Genomic DNA, 14,573 nt, shown 5'->3' with positions numbered 1-14,573 from the left:
GGTTGAATGCACCAGAATCAAGTTGCCTACACACCCTCTGCATTATTTTCTAGGAGTTCTCTCTGTTTGAGTACATACTCACCATGTTCATGCATCTGAGAAGAATCTTAATGCCTCCACCATCATGCTTAAGCATTGAGCAAGATATTCCTGACACTTATGTCATAAATGTCAGGAATGTAGTAATTTCCCAAGCATTGTTATGGTGACCTCTGGATTCTGGATGATCTATTTAAACAAGTCCCTGCTGATTTGATGAATCCTGGTGGCTCCAAACTTTCATTTCAGAATTATTGAGGTCCAGCTTTCATGTTCTTGTCTTTGTTTTGCCAGAATTTCATCACACAGGGGTCTACAGAGAATTATGGTGGATTAATTCCTTGTCAATTGGCCTCACATATGTTAACTGTGGGACCTGTGTATTCATACAGAAGAGTGTACCTTAAACTATTACCACCCACATTCCCTCAGTTGGATTCCAATCCAGATCTAAACACATTTCCAGGATAATTCAAGCAGAGGATACATCCTCACCCTTCACCCCAACCGGTGGAGACAGATGGCCACTCTGGTTCTGCCAGAGGTTTCTTCCTGTTATAAGGGAGTTCTTCCTCCTTATTCTATTTGAGTTAAATGTTTGCTCAAATGGACTTGTTGATTTCGCTTTACAATAGTAAGGTCTTGACCTTACTCAGTGCCCTGAGACAACTTTTGTTGTGATTTGTCTTTAAAAGTAAAACTGTCTTTAAATTAACTGAACAGGATTACAGTAAAGTTCTTTGGTTAATTAACATGTTAACTCAAGTCTCTACATTGTGATGATGATAAGGCTACAAATTACAACACATGGTGGTAAAGAATTAAACTACAAAATAAAAACACACCAGAAGAACCTCTAATTGTCTCCTTGACTTTAGAAGGACTTTGATACAGCAAGCTGTATGAAGCTCTTATGCATCATGACAAATGTAAAAGTAAAAGTGCAAGAGAAACTGAAAGATAAGAAAAGATAGAAACAGCATTATGAGCATGAGAAGAAGACTGGACACTGGTTGAGGTAAGAAGACAGTGTGCATAAAATGAGAGAACGAGAGGAGCAGAAAAGGAAGAAAAGAAGGTCGGCAAATAGAAATAATGAAAGAAGTCAATGGTGATGGAGTGATAAAGCAGAAAGAGGGTGTGAGAGAGAGCCAAGTGAGCCAAGTGGGGATGAGACGGGTGATGGAGGAGGAGGAGGAGGAGGAGGAGGAAGAGGGGCAGAGGCTGTGCAAGGCCGGGAACACAGAGCAGCGGCCGGGGGGATGTTTAGATAGGTGCAGGCTGCCACTAGGAAGTCCACGCTCCAGTATAAACAGGCCGCCACACAACCCAGCACTCCCAACTGTGGGAGAAATCTGCCCTGAGACGCATGGAGTGGTGCTGGCCAGCAAAGCGAAGGAGGGAGGGAGGGAATAGGGGTCTGGGTGGTGGGAGGCAGGGGAGGATGGGTACATGGCCACTTTCAAATTCCCGCAGAATATATACACAGCTGAATCTGGCCTCTGGACCCATTTCCTCTTGCTTCCCTCACTGAGGTCCACACTGGACTCTTGAGGCCATTTCGGTTGCTCTTATCTCAATGGAATCTCTACCTCACATACTACAATTATATACACACACAGATAAACTCATACTTGAATAGAAGAGCAAATGCACATTCTTCGCGGTGCACACATTCACACGTCTGTATTGTTTACATTCATTAATCTGTCAGATGCTTTCAACTGTCTTGCTGAAGGATACTTTGACATGTGAACTAGAGAAATCCAGGATTGACACCTGCTTTCTGACAGACTGAGCATATATCTCTTGCAAGGAACACAGAAGTTCAAAATTAGAGGTTATCTGGTAAAGTTGAAGGGCTGTAATTGAAAAAGAAAACATTTATTTTTGTATGTTGCTGGAAACATACACAAATAGGGCTTTCAAGTCGAAGCATGCACTGGTGATTTCCTCATCTCAAACAATTCTGCTCAACGTGAATTGACTTTCATCAGAGAACAGCCCTGAGTTCCACTGGTTCCTCGTCCAGCGTAAATGCTCCCTGACCCATGCAAGACGATGACACCTGTGCCTGGTGGTGTGGTCAGATAGTCTTGCGGGTATCTCTGTTGCAACCTGCTGGTGACGCTCTGTGGCCACATCCATCTGAGAACATCCTGTTTGAAGCCTTGCAATGGCAAGGTACTATTGTTCAATTATTCGATTTCGTCTCGGTCTCATGATGTCAAAATGTGAACAGCATGATGAGGAGGACTGTTTAGATACCAATTCTAATTAAAAGAGGAAATGTATTGGTCAATTCATGGATCAAACACCTGTTGTGAATTTTGCCATTAGAGAACAGCAACCTGTGCAAAAAGTACTGAAACACTGAACAGTTGGACGTGTGTATTCAAAAGTTAACAGAAGGTTACATTAAGTTCACCTGTAAAAGTTATTATGCATTTTAGGTCCATCCTGAAATTTCACCCGAAAGCCGAATAGCCCTAACTTTTTGGATTCAATTCGGATTCTCTACATCATGTTTTAAGATTGATAGATTTGATTCAAAATGTAGTCAAAGTGATCTCAGTACAATATAAAAGTGTATTCATTTCAATAACTCTTACACTGTACACTGCAAGGACACTGCATGCAAAGAAACCAAAAGTAAGTTTGAAAGCAGAGTGAAGTCCAAAAATAGTTTGGATTCATTATATTTGAATAATAAAAATGTGAAAATAAAAATGTGAAAATAAGTGGGCTAAAACGGTCCGTTCATAGTAATACAAGTTCTTCAATCAAACTGACGATATTGGTCGTCCGTTCACACCTCTAAATTCCGCCCATAACGGTATTCCGTAAAGTACTGATGTTACAAGCTGGGGAAAGGACATATGATTCATATGTTGAGGGTTGAAATGAAAGGCCTCCTGAAGTATTTTGTTTAACAAACCACAAAATCTGAAAAAGGAGGGAGAGGGGTGGGTTTGATGACTCATTGCATACAGTTTTTTCAATAATTTCTGCTTTCATGACTCATGACACGTCATTACAACGCCACTGTTACGAAGTATGTAATTTTGTAAGATGCTCAAAAGTTGAAAAGACAGTATCAGTGTAGCTAGAACCAAGAGACAGGTCTATAAATGGTTAATGTTTAGAACTGTAACAATGTAATCATAATAGGATTTACCTTTCACGCTCGTCAAAGCATTTAGATGAATTATTATCCTAGTATCTCCCGCTTGGTCCAGCCAAAAGCTCTGACCTGAAACAAGATGGACAAAATAATAATTTTTCAATCCAGAAGTGCAGATTTGGCCCTCCAGAGCACAGAAATCCAACACCTACACATTTACTAGACCACTTACCTTTTTTAAACAGACAAGCACGCACATGTGAAACTTTTGTGGTTTTTGCATTACACAGAGGGTTTTCTGGGGAAATTCTTTTGAACATGAAACCTAATGAAAATATGGACAGTAAGTGAAGAGAAACATTGAGCATTCCATGAGAACCAACACCATGGTAAACCCCTCTGTCAGACTGAACACACCAACTTCCAACTGACATCATGTCCTGTTAGGTATCACGTTGCCATCCGCATCACCTGGGGAGCAGGCAGAGACACATTCATAGATTACACCCTTCAAGAGATTTCATCTGCACCTGGCCCAGACACCTCGGAGCTTAGTTAGGAGAAAGGCCAGTCTCACCATGTTTAGTCTGTTCTTCTGGCCTTTCAAAGTATGACAAGACCCATGAGGGGCTGAGGAGTAACTAAGGGGACTTATGGTGACATGACAGATATACAGCCCTTCTCCTGTAGACTTATCTTCAGTGGAATATTTACTCTGTCTCTGTCATTGTGAAATACTGTAGGTTGAATTAGGCTTGGAAAAAGAACATGTTTAATGTTAAGAGTTTTCAAATTTACACCTAAAGTATGTTATCAGACACACATACAGTGCAAAGTAATTACAGAAACTCACATTTGTATGGATGACTAGTTTACTTGGATAAAAAGTTCTTCATGCTCTGTGGAACTGCCCCAAAACAGCAGAAATCCAGGGTAAGTCAAGCCATTTTAAAAGAGTTTCAAAACAAAATATTGATATAGTTACATGAAACAACACAGCCAATACACACAAATATGAAAATAATTAAAGAGAAACAAACAAACACAACAACATAGCACCTTTATCAGTCCAAAGTGAGGAATAGACTCATTGGTCCACTTGACGATGAAAGACACTAGAAACTAGAAGTTATCTATTGTAGTTGCTTAAACATTACAAGACAGAAAGGAAAGAAAGAAAGGAAAAAGCTTATGTAAAATTGAAGTAATAATAATAGTAGTAATAAATGTTCAAAAACATAGCTCCAACATAGGACTCAGACGTCCAGAGACAATTATCTCACACTGGACTTGAACCTGAGCCTCCTGGACAAATACTAAACACTGACACTGTAACTACAATCCCTACAAGCAACACATTCAGACTCGTGCCCTTTGAGGAAATAACACTGTTTGTTGTTGTTATATACATGTTATGCGCAGGTTTGAGAGTGTACTCACTTTTGAACCTCACAGTGTCATGGGCTACTTGCTCCACTAGTGTAATTGTTATCAAACTTGCCTGTGTACAACATGTGTTACCAGAAGCTTCCCCTCGGGGGTACACAAGCTAAGTCCGACCATACAGAACTTCCCATTTTTCAGGATGTAAACAGTAAAAATGGATGTAATAAAGGAAACTAGTATTTGGTTGATGTTAAGATCCTGGCAGCAATCGCAACAGTCTCAGAATTGCAGACAGTATTGAAGGCATATAAATAAAGGACATTGGATATCCAGTCACATTTTCCCTGTACACTGCCTGTTACAGTCATCTCCATTTTGCGTCTTGTATGCCTCCAGTGTTAATTGCTGATGACGTCCACACCTGACGCTCCAAACAAATGCTGAATACATGAAGTAGCCATCATAAACATAAGAACGCACTATCAAAAGCAAATATATTCTCAACCTGAGACATGTAAAATGTAACACAAGCTGCATTTCCATCCAAATCCATCTTAAGTTTGTATAAATACGCATTCCTAGAAAATCTGATAAAAAAGGAAAATTATACATGTTTCCATCCCGGACTGTTGCATGATTAAAGGGTGATTCACTGAGATATGCTGTCAGGACCCTGAATTAGAGCAAAAGAGGAACAAGATGACACAATTAAAAGCAAGTCAGTCAAACATCAAACAAAGAAAAATTCATCATGAATGAATTAACTTGATGAAAAGACAGGTAACATAGGAGCACTGACAATGGAAAATCACTTTTCAACAACTAAAATAACAAGTATGTGGTCTTGGAAGAGTTTTGGTCATGATACCTATTTTTATGCATGTGCAGTTGAGAAATATTTATGTAGAAGAGTGTGACTTCTGAAACTGACATGTCACCATCTGCTGTAGAGTAGAGGCATCACTCTGTTGGAGTTGTTGGCTCAGCAACATGGCTCAGAGCCACTTTATAAAGTTGTGGCAAGATTCAGAGGAAGAACAGAGGAGCGTGAGGGCAGCTGAGAAAGTAAGCATAAGTGGCCAAACTAGAGTGGACCAACACCCAGGCTAGCACACTGATGCAAAGATACACAATACGACACACAAAAAGGCTGCCAGTAAACACTAACAAGTCCAGCAGTTCTTCCTGGAACAGCACCATGAAACAGCTGTGAGTCCCAGCAGAGCCTGACTCTCCCACTCGCTGGGCCTCTCACAAGCAAATACACACCCATGCCCTCACACACTGATATACATACCACACACACTCACACAAAACCTCACATACACATTGTGCGTTTTCTTTTTACAGGTTTCATATCATTTAAAAAAAATTTTTTTAATGATTTGTTCTGCACTCTTTTGTAATCACTCAAAAACCCAGATGTACAGACTGTAAATGAATGTGGGATTTTTATTATTAGTTTTATTTGAAATTTAGTGCCAGATCATTTTAAGAAGCAATTCCAGGGCAGCTCAATGACTGCTCAAAATGCTCAATGCTTTTGAGCATTTTACAACAAACTCAATTGAGATGATTTAAATGTAACAGTTGTACATAACTAAAAGGTAAGGAGGACAATTGAGACTGTCCTCCTCCCAAATACAAGATTGTGGTCATACAAGCCAAAATGACCTACATGTCTGTTGGAAGAATATATTACTTCTGGTGATCCTGTGACAAACTGCGTGTGATCTGTAAAAAATGTTCTGTAAAAACATTCATGATGGTAATGGTTACGTTGTTAAAAAGAATGTATTCTAGCCAAAATCATAATCGTTTTAAACATTTCTGCCTTAAAAAAGCCTTTCTGTGGAGACTTCCTCTCCCCTTTAAGAGACTTCCGCTCCACAGAAAGGCCCCAGCAGAGATTCTAACTAGAAACACTTTTGCTGTGAGGCAAAGGCGCTAACCACCACACCACCGTGCAGCAATAACCAAATGTACTAACCCAAATTGGGAAATGAAGTAATGAAAAACAAAGAGATTCTGCCATTTTCCTTTATGTCAGTTTATGTACAAAATGTACAATGGCTGTGATCATTAACCAGTAAAATGTGCTGTATTTAAGATCATCAACATGAATATTTGGATATTCATAAAATCTTCATAAAACACTAAGAATAATAGCATTGTATAAATGAGGAGCTTTCTTTCTCCTCTTCACTTTAGGATCAGTGTAATGACAAATGTCAACTTAAACAGTTGCTGTAAAGGGTAAACTAACTAAATATGGCATGTTTGTCAAAAATGTCAATATGAAACGTCAGTTTCTAGATTTTCTACGTCCATCTATTCTGTACGACAAGGCTGTATTTTTTGATTCAGCATCAGCATTGTTTTAGATGTCAGCTACACTGTAAAACTTAGGTGGAAAGACAGTTAGAAAGCAGGTTGGGAAACAACTAACAATTTAAAGACTGCTGTATGCAGGTAAGTAGAACAATTTAATTATCTGTATGTGCATTTTAATTTTTAAAGCCTTCATTTTAGTCACCTAACACCTATTAAGAATACTATTGACCATTCCGCGGAAAACAAAATTCAAGTAATAATCAAACTGTGTCTGTTTGCCCTTTAGGCTTTTTAAACAAAAATTCTACATGAAAAACATGACCCAGGGACACTTTTCTGACCACCAAGAATTTCAGTTTCATTTCACTCTCATTTGCTCTTTGTTGTGCAGCTTCTTCTTTTGTTGTTAAAGCATGAGAACAAAGTGAATGATTAGCCCACAGATCCTGAACAGAGTGTGTTTGGAAGACTTAGCACTAAGCATCATGGATGGTTGGTTAACGGCTAACAGAAACAGACTGTGTTTTCGAATTAAAGCTTTTTCTTTTCAACTTACTCAAAAACCGTGAGACTATCTACTTACTCCCTAACAGTGTTGTTAACCTGGACAGGCAGGGAAACATTCATGTCAAGCCCTGTTACAACTTGTCAAGGTATCATTGCCTAATGCATCTTCTTGTTAAGGAAGCTACTAGGGATGTATTGGTTTGCATTACATTAAATCTACCTATCAAACCCCACATTCATGTTGTATTTGGGTTCATTACAATGTTTTAACCTACCAGTGATTTGACACCACCTACAGTAGAAATGTTAAAACGAAGAACATGATACAGTACTCCTCTTTGCACCTTAATGTCCAAGATTGTTCCTAACCTATGAAAAACCTATAAAAAACTATGACATGGAAGGTCACACAGTATACAGAAGTTGAATTGAAGAAGTGTGCCCACTCAACTGTGAAAACACCTAAAACTTGTCATCTGTTTCTGGCAGACATTTGGCAAAAGCAATAATGGTATTTCCAAATTCTGCCAGTATCAATGTTGACTCACAGCGATTTGAGTCTTCCAAGAAAAACACCTCATGGTTCTGCTGTGAACTGTTACAGTGTCTTCCTTAGAGTTTTCACACAGCGTATTCCCCTTGTTTAACTCAGTCAGGAAAGAATACATAGCCTATACAGTTGTGGGGACAGTGAATGAGCCAAATAATCATTTACATTTACATTTAAATCAATCATCAGTTTATCTCTTCATGTAAAATGTAAGATATCTTCTTACATAAGTAGTTACTGCTGAGTAATTTTCCTGGTTTAAACAAAAAGTCCAAAATTACATTTTTCCATGACCAAGTTGGCCATTTTAAACCACAAAAAAATGGTTACCTTTTTGGTTAAGTGATTTGAATATACCAGTTAATGTACAATGAGCTAAAAGTCAATTAATCAAAACAACCCGTTCAAATGCAGAGATCACTCTCTTTGCAAAAAGCCAATAACTGGAAGATTAATGCACAGAAATTTCCAAATGCTTCATTACGTTGCACGAAGAGACTTAAAGAGGATGTAAGATGAACTGCTGCACTTTCAGTGACACAGTTTCCCAGGCTTTGCTTCGGTGAGCGTCTTGCGTCACTGCCTCATAGTCTCATGTGGTTTTTCTGTGGTTGCAACTGCTCCACTTTACAGAGTGAGCACTCAGCTTCTAAAACTTCTCTAATGATAACAGATCCATCCTTGTTATACTTACTGACTACAACACATTAAAAAAGCAGCCCTTGAACGGACAACATTTCAGATCCAAAATTCAAATCTGGAAATCTCTCCAGACTTGTCTGAAGTTCTTAGGCTGGTGTTCAAATATGCTTAGTTCGAATGACCTTTGTAGATGCTTCAGTCCTAACCATGGAGTCACAGTGATACTGTCATGTGCTCTGACCGTCCTCTGTGCTGGTGGGAGCTGGAGCCATTTCATTACACACACCTTTGTCCTGCGGGATGCATTGTTAAGTAGCACAAATTGATGAATCCTGTTCCTCCCTAGAATATCTGCTCTCTGCCCATACTGAATGTGCTCAGAACAACAAGGAGAGACTGCAGGCATGCAGAGATCAAACAGTTCTTTGACTACATGGTTCAGAAAGGAAGAGATATAGAAATGTATATGTTGCAGTATCTTGCGTTTCCTGCTGTTTTTTTTTCAATGATTTTTCTATGCATGTCTAGAAACATGTTTTGAATATTGACATGACCTGACAACAGTACCAGGAAGTCATGGCACAAGTATAACTTTTCTGTAAAAGTCTCCATTTACAAGTGCAAAAATGCAGTAATAAGCCTATTAACTTAGAATTTACCTGAGAACCCAGTGTAATGCTTGAACTGTTATGATAAAACTCTACCAAAAAAAAGATTCAAAATGTTTTCTTGTCACATCTTCTGAAGTATGAGGTTTTTCTGCGTTTATAATATACTGATTTCTTTTTCTTTTTTTTTTTGCCACATCATTGCTTGGACAATACCAGTTGTTTCAAGTGGGCACCTTGGGGTATTATAATGGAAAAATTAACTACTTTTTAAAATATTTAAGATTTGACCCCAAAGCCTTAAGATTAAACTAAACCTTTAGCTGCTAATACTAATATTTGCAGTAGAAACATATTATTTGATGCCCATGAACAGGAGAGTGTACTTAAAGATGGGCTTTATCATCAAGTAATTTTCACTCTAACACATTTAGAACAGAGTGTTGTCAAACCTTGCTATAATTTATAGAGAGTCCTCAGTAGAATATCAGGCAGATCTACTCTTTATCCCCTTGGAAATGAGATATGGCTTATTTGGTAGAAAGTGGTACTTTAACTATAGGGATGGGAGTTCTGATATCAGTTGAGCAGATTTTGATAGGGGTTCTGGTATCTTGCACAAGGACACTTTAACGTGTGCACTGAGGAACTTGGGGACCAAACCTGAGCTACAGCAGCCACAGTTGGATTCTTAAGCACAAAACAACACATCCACACCACTCGTTTTCTTTTCTGTTGTTGACTTCACCAAGAATATCAGTGTTATCACACACAGCTGAGTGACAGGTGGATGGAAGGGGAAGGAGCTTCAGCTCAGGGATCTGAAACAAGAGCAGATTCGACATCTGAACAGTAAGGTAAGGTGAGTTGTAGGATGGCAAATGCAGTCTGGCAGTGACTTTGCACCATCCAGGCTTGAATCACAAAACAGATACTGAACTACTAAATAGATGGTATCTCGATTGGGAGGGGGCGAGGATGGAGGACCCAGATGCGGACACAGAGAGAGAGCCAGGAAGCAAAATAAAATGATTTATTTTAATACAGAAAGCACGGTAAAGACAAAACCAAAAGACTGATAAAACCAGAAAGGACTAAACTAACCAGGGAAAACAAAAATCAAAATGCTGAGAAAACATGGATAAACTAGACTGACATAGGCACAAGGCCCAGTACACGAGAAAGTAACAGTGAGGATCTGACAAATGCTGAGAACAAAACGGGAGACTAAATACTGTGGGGAGAGTGATTAATGAGTAAGTGCAGCTGAGGATAACTGGACACAGGTGAAGGTAGTGGAGCTGATGACTGGCAGGCAGGAACTGAGGAAGAAAGTGAGGAAATGGCAAAACTGAGACCCGACAGAAAAAAAACACAAAATACACAGATAGTGACAAATGGCTTCCAAAACTGACAGATACTCATGATGTGTCTTAATCCCAACTAAAAAGCTGTTGATAGCGTTGCACTAGTGGCAGTCTGTTGCAGTAGCCATGGAGTGTTCTTTGTATTTTTTTTTAATTTCTAAATGAGCTTTTTTGTGATTTTTTTAAACATTATTCTACACTCTTTTTGATGCAAGTCCAAACTACGAGCATGTATTTACTAGTCAAAGCTCAAGCTATTTGTTATATTTGTTTTTTTATTGCTTTTGTAATAACTTGGTTATATTGTGCTTCCATGGATATGGCTTTTTAAACAGCAAAAGCCTACAGGCTTTAAATGTATGTGTGCCCCAATATAATCAGCCATTCAGACACTATAAGTAAGGAAGAATTAGTTGGTCAATTTTACACTTGCCTTAATTTACACAACGAGAACCACCTGCTCTGACAGCAAAACACCCAACTAGGATGAGCTATAAACTGTTCACTTGATGAGGTCTTTGTCATAACTCTGAGTGCAAGGACGCATGCTTCAAATGAATCAAAGATAAACACAATAAAGGTGCAATTCTGTCTTTTGTAAACGGGTTCTCGAACTTGGGCGCCCATTCGGACTGCACAGTCAGCCAGGCTGAGCTATAACTCCATAGAACAAGCCCATCGACCAGCGCATGTTTCTGTCCTGAGCAGTAAAGAGAACAGTGACACTACCCAGTGACTGCAGGTTTATAATCAGTCAAACACAAGCATGTCAGCCCTGCGACACTGTACTATGCACGCTACATCGAGCTGGCGGCCTGGAGAAAGCCTGCTGAGCTCTGACACTGAGCCTTGCTTTTCACTGAACTAAGTCAATTCACTTTCACGACCCGTGGAAAATCAACGTGACCCATTTACGAGGCTGTTTCAGTCATTCCTGTCAGCACAGCCCCTCTGTTACATCAGGCAAAGATACAGGTCCTACAACAGATGACAGTATGGAATTTAAACATGTCAAGCCATGGAAAGTGTAATATTAATTTTTGCCGAACTTGAGCCATATGGGATTTGGCACAGTCATCACAGGGACAGTAGTTCTCGGTATTTATCACAACTCCACAGTTGTCCTCTATCTGTGTAATACCTCATGATGCTTATCATGTAAAAAATGGATTTGATTTTGAGATTTAAATAATCAGAAAACTCTTTACATCTTTGACTCCGCTGCCTCAGACAACTTCTGCACTGATATTTTTCCTATAGGTTGTAAATGGTAAGACTAACCTTGCAGGACAGTTTCGGGCCTTGTTTAAATTTCCACGCTACAAAAGGGTGAGAAGAAAAATAAGCTGACAGTGAACATGAAAAGGAGCGTAATAGATTAAAACAGTAAATGGTAAATAGCTGAGAGGGATAAGAAGAAAAAATAGAACTAAGGATGGCCACTGAGAAAAGGGTAATTTATGATGGAAAATCCCGTTTTGTCTCGCAGGTTAATGTTCTGATGTGCTGAGAGGCAAATTCAGATGTGTTTCTCATGTCATAGCCAGAGATAGCTGCAGCTCTTGTCTCTATACATCTGAATGCGTGTCAAGCAGGTTATCTGCCTCAATGGAGAGAGTTATTCAAAAGCCAAAAAAAAAGCATGTAGCTTGGCTCCGATGTACTGATAGAAAATATACACGTGTACAAATCCACATGTTGGAGTAGAGTTATGAGGCTCTCCAGAGGAAACAGTGCACTGCGTACATGCACACAATGCATGTTGGCTTGAGTTTTGTCTTGTGTGCTGCACATTCATGTGTGTTAATATGTGTGATTTAGGCTGGAGGGGGTGGGGGGGGTTGCAGGTGGCTCGCCCCGGTGTTCTGCCAAGAAAGCAGAATGCCCTGGGGTGGGGTAGAATAAATGAGAGTGGGAGAGGAGCGGGAGTGGAGCAAGAGGAGTACAACAAGGAGGAAAGTGACTGGGCGACGGGGACTTGATTTAAATTGTGATTATCATAATCGATTAAAAATTGTTTTTGCTTTAGTCTCAGCGCCCCGTGTCTCTCTCTGAGGCCTGGGTGTGGTTTCCACAGAACGGCCAGGCCAGATGACTTCATTGCCATATGGTATCTAACCTCTCAGTCACACTCATTTACAACAATACAAGCATACCCATTCTCAAAACCCTCCCTCTGTGTTGCAGAATTCTGTAATTTTGATAAGAACCATGCCCATACACACCGATCAGTCAGTCTAGGTGTAACCTACAGTAAGTGGCTTCCAACCACAGTCAGCCTCCCTGCTGTAGAGTGATTACTGGTAACTCTTGGGAGTCTTGGGAGATAACTTCAAAATATTCACACACTCTTGCATTAATACACTTAGTCACTTTTCTACTTCTTTTGCAATATATTTTCTTTTTTCTTCTGAAGCCACAATTTTTGCTGATAATCCACATTTCAAAGTTTGAATTTTTTGTTTTTTATGCAGAACAGTGACCAGATTAACCAGTTTAGAGGCCTTTAGGCTCCAGTGTATACCAACAAATTCTGCCTTTTGACTATTGTATATTAAAACCCTCAAGCTAACATGCAAAATGTATTGCTTCTACTTTAGATTGTGGGTGTGGGTGAGTGTTACAGTGGGTGTACCAGTGAAAACATGTCACCAAGCTTGCTAATTAGGAAACATATAGGCAGTACATGTTCTCCTATCCTTGATAATGAACATGCAGTAATAACCCAGACAGTGATCTTTTCTTCCTACCTTATGTGGCATTTTTTCAGGGTCACATTTTTCAGCAAACCACAGAGCCTTTAAACAACATTGGCATATGACATTCAAAATTAAAAATATAAGGTAATAATATAAAAGATATTCATTAAAACTATGGATACAGATAATCTGAATGGCTCTAAAATACAGTAATAATCCCTGAATCAAATGATGATCTTTTCTAATGCTTAACCGTGAAGATTTGGTAACTTTGTGAACTAAACCTCATCAGACAATTGGTGAGAATAACGTTAGCAAACAAATAAAACTAAAAATCAAACAAAATATAATTCACAAGACACTGGAAACATACTTGTGCATGTCTCCAGAATATTTGCTGAAAAACATATTTATGGTTACAAGAATGCAAAATGTCAACCTGAGGACCATTGAGATCATACATATATGTGGCTTCTGAAAACACACAATGACAGTTTGCTCCTGTTGTTTACTTTATTGATAACCCATCCTTTTGTTGAGTGCAAACTAGTTTGAAATTAATCATATTTTCTGTTCATTTTATTGTCTTTGATTTTGTTTTATTTTTATTTTTCACAGCTGACTACTAGCATCCACTCCTGTCCTGGCTGTTGTTTACACCAAAACAAATACAACCACATAATTGTGCAGTGCAAGATATACCTGAGTGTGACCAAACACAAAGCCATATATCCATTCCAGGTTCCAGCAACAACCTCAACTGCAGCCATAACCCCAAACCAAAAGATCCCAGTGCGACTGAGCATGTAGTTAAAGTATCACATACTTGTGTAATTACTGTGTGTTTAAACAAAATGTTGCCTCTATAGAAGTCAAAAGAATTAGGACTTACAGTAGGCTGTGTATATTGACAAGGCAATGGAGAGATGAGAAAGAAAAGCTTTGAATTGCTAGTGACGGCAAAAAATATGGAATGCATTACGGAAGTGAAAGAGTTGAGGACGAAGACACAAACAAACACATAAATCGTCAGACACATAGATGATTGCGGAGACAGACAGGCACCCTCTGCCATTGCTATCTCTCTACATCTGCTTCGTCTCTCCCTCTTTCTCTCCCTCTATCAAACCATCTTGTGACCTCAACCCTCACTTCCATGACATTGCTTTTTACCCTTTTATGACTCAAAAAATCTACACGGCCTTCTTTGGTTTCCATCTTTAGTGACCAGGGTGGACAGGGTCCCTGCTCCTTCTGTCCATCTTTCTGGTCTTGTTTTCCAGCCTGAGGCCCAAAGAAAGACGCAGAGAAAGTATG

The sequence above is a fragment of the Leuresthes tenuis genome, unplaced genomic scaffold (assembly GCF_036924035.1).
Source record: "Leuresthes tenuis unplaced genomic scaffold, fLeuTen1.0.hap1 SCAF_9, whole genome shotgun sequence".
Classification (NCBI taxonomy): Eukaryota; Metazoa; Chordata; class Actinopteri; order Atheriniformes; family Atherinopsidae; genus Leuresthes; species Leuresthes tenuis.
The sequence above is the reverse complement of the archived record's forward strand: the minus strand, read 5'-3'. Positions refer to the sequence as shown.